The following is a 6,000-nucleotide window of genomic DNA, read 5'->3' on the forward strand; positions in this document are numbered from 1 at the left end:
GGAAAGGGTTGCGGAACAATGCTTATCAATGCTAAGTATCCATCTCAAAGAATAAGTCGTTGCTAACACGAAAGTAAGGTGTTCCATTCTAGAATTATACAGGTTAGGCTAAAGGAGACAATGATGATGAGACATGTATGAAAATCGTGATAATAAACTTGGAACGACGAAAACACACACAAGATTCACTTATCGTGAGCTGGGATTAAACCAAGAACGTCATGCACGAAAATGGTACGCTTTACCACTGATCTATGTGTACCTGTTTGTTAAGCTCGAAGCGTAAGAAAATATTTCAGTTAACGTACCATGATTATGCCCATTATGCTAAGGGAGACGGATGAATAAGCCAAATCAAACATTGAATAACTAGTAGAATGAGAATGTGTGAGTAGCTTACGAAAACTCACGGACACGACAACTAGTATTAAAAGTCTGCTTTTAGCCTGTCCCCCTTGTCTGCGTAACGTCGTCCTCTGTGAAAAAATACAGATTATGAAGATACTCTTCTCAGAAACGAGATATGTTTATTACTCGTTCGCAGTCGCTTACGATATGACATTGCATTCTTCTTCTTACACACACACATACACACACTCTCTCTCTTTCTCTCTCTCTTTCTTCATGCAACATGATACGACAAGGGATTAACATACAAACCTCTAAGTAATCTTTCATTGTATGTTTGTGTTTTTTGAACACTACAATGCAATGTGAAGTTTGACTTCCAGACTGTGCAATGCAACGGGAAGCCGCATGAAAGGGCTACGTTTATTCGTCTAATTAACTGACTGAAATTTTGATGCTTTAGTGATTAGCGCGGGTATCATACTAGTAAGCGAAAGGATGCTGTTAACTTCTAGATAAAATCAAGGCATACATTTTATACTTATATTTTCAAAACAAGACGAGACGACAATATATTTTTGAGAATTCTTCGAGAGTCAACAACAAAAACGGTAATATTGTTAACTGGTTTCTTTCAAAATAACTCGCCGTTATAAAATTAATTCTATCATCTCTTTAATTCTTTTCAAATTGAAATGATTATTTCTCGTTTGAAACCTGATTATCATAGAGCAAAACGGTAAGATTGAAAACTGCTTTCTTTGAAAACAATTCATCGTTCCGAGAATATTCTTTGTCGTATCACCTCTCTTAGTCCTCTTTTCAAATTGGTAATGATAGAAATCATTTTTTTTTGTTTTAACGTTAATCGACATAAAGCAAAATTGATAATAGATAACAAGAATTCCGTTCTGCAAGAATATATTTAATCCGATCCGATCTTTATTTTTCCGGGGAACCATGTGATGTACAAACCTATTACATTTTAGGTTTGAGAGTTGTGGTGGCTCAGTGGTAGAGGGTTCACATCCAGTGCTTGTGTGTCCCTGATTCGATCACAGCTTGCGTCGTGGGGAATTTATGATGGACAACCACCGTACTTGTGGGTTTTCTCGGAGTTCTCCCGTTTCCCGTTCATTTCGTTCATTTCTCATAATCAGCGCCTCCTTTAGCCTAACCCCCAAAAACGTGGGACGTAAAACGGAAAGATTTCATTTCATGTCATTTCATTTTCGGATTGAATATTATCAATATATAGCAACAACGGTAAGAGATAACTAAAAAAATTGCAATGTGAAGTGAAACTCACTTGAACTATGTTAATTATTGTTGAAATTATAAAATATTTATTTCCAAAATTTTTAGTTCGTTTAGAGGATTAACATGTGCGGAGGTCGTTGCTTCAACCCTTACTCAAGTAAATTTGTGCTGAAGATCATCGTGTTTGTGGCGGTTTTTCAATTTGTGCTTCCAAAATGTTTCTACGTCCATTAATAAAGTGTTCATATTTGTTCCTTCTCTTTTCAAATTTTATAAGAAACAGAATGTACTTAAAATGAGACGCTAACTATGCGAAACATAGGATTTTAATACTATCTAACTTGTTTGGTGATGTGTAATGCATGCCATTATCGAGTTATAGTGAACTGCATGTGTAACGTTTTGACCAACCTTTGGTACTATTGTGATGCGACAAGTGCCTCATGCTATATGAACACTATCTAGAAAATAATAACAATAATAATAACGTATGCACTATATTGTTGCTTGTTTTATTGATTGTACAGTATATACAAGTTTCTCGGTGACTTTTTTTGGTAGATAGCTTGAATAAAAGGGATTTGAAATTAAATATTTTTTAAAAAGTAAAGAAATCTTGCATTTTCTCATAAAGATTTCTTCTTGTGGAGTTTTGCAGAGTGCACCACCACTCACCATCCGCTATGGAAAAGGAATTACTTTCGAAAAGAAAGTCTACCAATAAAAGAATCGATTGACTTCATTAAAAGTTTGAACCCCACTTGTGAAGACAAACATAATAAAAAGTGAGAAGCAAAGAAAAATATGGAACATGACGTTCCCCATCAAGTGACGTAATGTTATATAACAAAAGATAACCAATGTCTAAAGAAACAAACACTGACCTGTCCTATATACAGAAGATAACTTACATTCTCTTACATTAGAAAATGTTTTAGCAACAAACAACACTGATATGTTGCTTCTATGTACAAATTTCTCATTCATTATCAAGTAAATATTACATTAAAACATACTCTATTCTAAGCCAAGAGTAATATACCTATCGTAAAAACTACAAAATTCGAACTACCGTACTGCCTACTAAATTTTAATTTCGAGAAATAAAATATTAAGGCATAGTTTCACTTTACACACGAATTGAGTCAAGTTGAGGCTTCTGCAAAACCTAATAAACGGAAAGATAACTTTCTTTCTCGATTACGAATTCACGAATTTCTCCTCAATTTATTTTGAGTACGAATGCGTACGAGAAAATCTACGAAAACAATATTATTTACCGTAAACGTACGTTGTACTGTAATCGAACCAAAGATCTCCACAGTAGAGATAAGCGCGCGGCGGCTCCTTAGTAAAGAAAGACGTCCGTACGATTTGGTTTTCAGATCAGTCATTCTAAACGAATTTTCTTTTTTTCCTTCAAGACAAATATCGGAATAATACCATAATTAGTACACAAATAAGAAATCATACTTATGTGTAAACAAAAGATTTCAATTTCACTGTTATTATTATTATTATTATTATTATTAAATGCACTAAATTTAGTGCTACAGTCCTCAGTATAAATGAAAAATATTTTCTTCCTCTTCTTCATTATGAAAAGAAGTCCACTCCATCGATACCCTTCAACGGATGAGTATCTCTTTCCGTCAACCTTGATCGTGTTTGCACACAATCTGATAAATCAACCATAACTAAATCTTTGAGTTTTTTTTTTTTTTTTTTGGAAAACACTTTCATTTCCAATTTTAATATTTCATCATCAATGTTCACACAGCCGTTCTTATCAAGAGACACACTTGGAAAACTGATGTTGACTCCGTTAATAATAATCATGTTTCATCTTGTTTAACCATGTCCTATACATTTACGTTGAAGATATCAATTCAATAAGTTCGGGATCGTACATGTTACGTACAGATAAATGAATGATAATTCGTTTATATGTTAAACATATATTTTCACTTTGCAAATGCGATACTAATGAACCAATATCAATAAAAATCCTGAAGGATAAAACATAATAGCACATACGTGAATTATCTATATAAATACATATTTTTTTATAAATTTAGAATATGTACATGTACTTTTTACAGTTATATATAAAGAAAAAGTATTTAATGGAACTTTATTAAAATTGCACTTCAAATGGTATTATATTGAAAGTTAAGTTCATTAATGCAACTCTTGCTAACATTTTTATGTATATCATCATTCGGAGCACAACGAAATACTTGCTTATCAGAGTAATTTTCCTGTATTAGTTTAGTAAATGCATATCCCTTCTTAAGGTGTAGAAATTGACAATTAGGAAACCATTTCGCATGTTCTATCCATGGCAAAACTCCATTATTTTTTATAGACATCATGCGGAACATAGTTATTATCTTCCTTCTGTACAACATAATTTTGTAGAAACATAACCACTTCATTTTTCAGTGTTCGTACATATGGCATGGAAAAACGTTCGTCTTCCAGCGCCTTAAAATTATAATGCTTAAGGTCTGGACAAAACTCTTGGAAACGTTAAAGTAGTGGAATATGTTGACCTCTAGTATGTTCTCGAAAATTGTGGGAGGTCCATAATTAATTAGGTGAAATTTTGTTCATATTTTACACGATACCAATCATAAATATAATTCCGTTTCTCTTCCAGACGTGAACTTACATGTCTTATATTTATGCCTACACTAGAAACGCCATTTCAGGGACGTAGCCAAAGGGGGTGTTACGGACCCCACTTCGAAACAAAACAATGGAAAAAATTAAGAAAGGGTTAAACAAAAGGAAATGAGAAAAAGAAGAATCAGCAATAAAATAAAAAAGCTACAACAAGCGTTTTATTACTCTTTCTTACGAGCAGCTTTGTTTGGAGGAAACGGGGGGTGTAAGTTAAAAATGGATATTGTTGTAACGGGGTTATTTCATGTCACGGACCCCTTCTATCCCTATTACGAAATCATGGCTACTTGAAATCCTGTGTTTGGATTAACTTCAAAAGCATTCAAAAAACAACGCAAGGTTCCATCACCACTTAAATACGAATACGTTCAATATGTCAAATAACAGGTATGGGTCATAATTGAAGGTTTTGAGCGACGTGTAAATATTTTTTATTGCGAAGAAATTTTTCATTCGGTATATTTAGACCACATGGATCAAAATTGGCAACTATGCGTTTAGATCAGATATATTTTTTTCTTTAGCATTCTGTGCTGGACCACCTTGATATATATATTAACAAAAGAAACACTGACCAAAGCTTAAAACCCACTTTATTTTAAATTATAATTTCTAACAGTTTCGGATATCTAACATATCCTTCTTCAGACACTATCGACAATGAATGAAAATACACTACACACGCAACCCCCCACTTCCCATATATATATATATATATATATATATATATATATATATATATATATATATATATATATATATATATATATATATATATATATAGTGATTGTTATTACAAAGTTTAGTCATTGTTATATTTTTTTTCCTTTTTTCTTCTATTTGTTGAGGTCTTCAGCCAACCCCGTAAGTCTTTTTGTTCACTTTCCAACTAATCACGTTCTTATAAGGGCCTTTTTTATTTTCTTCTTGTCTATGCTATCCAAATTTACTTGCCATAATTAATTAATAAGTAAGCCACCTGTCCAGTTCATCAGTTTATTTCTTCCTACCTTCTTTATCCAATCTGCTTCTTTCCCCTTCCTTATCATAATTCTTTTCTCCATCTCCAATACTTTCGACTTATCCCAATTACTTCCATGATTCGTCTACTTAACATGTTTGTATATGGCATTGTATATCTCTTCCTCCTAGCATCATCTTCATGTTGTTTTATCCTTTCTTTCATTTCTTTCCTGTGTCTCCAATATATATATATATATATATATATATATATATATATATATATATATATATAAGTAGTAGGGACCCGCGTTGGCGCGATTTGACTTTTGTGACGTCATAGGTCAAAGATCAATGACCGTAGCCCGGGGTCAATGACCTAGGGGTACCTAGGACCACCCCCTCTAAATTTTGGCAGGGGTACCTTGGCCCACCCCCTAAATTTTGGCAGGGGTACATAGGACCACCCCCCTTAAATATTGGAAATTGCCAAATTTAAAAATTGGGTGTGGTAGCCTAGGACCATAGTATGTACCTCTATCAGTATTGGGGGTCTATGTCGTTCCCTTTCATGGGTAAAAAATTGCCAAAAAGTCAAATTTCGGGGGTTTTTGACCTAATTTATCCCCTTTGATGTGGTATTATTACCCTATATAGTTATATGGGCGTATACAGGGGTAAATTCCCTTTCATAAGACATGGGTATATTAATGCACCCCTTGAAAAATTTGGGACGGGTACCTT

Source organism: Thermobia domestica, chromosome 1 (genome assembly GCF_964235325.1).
Source record: "Thermobia domestica chromosome 1, izTheDome1.hap1.1, whole genome shotgun sequence".
NCBI lineage: Eukaryota > Metazoa > Arthropoda > Insecta > Zygentoma > Lepismatidae > Thermobia > Thermobia domestica.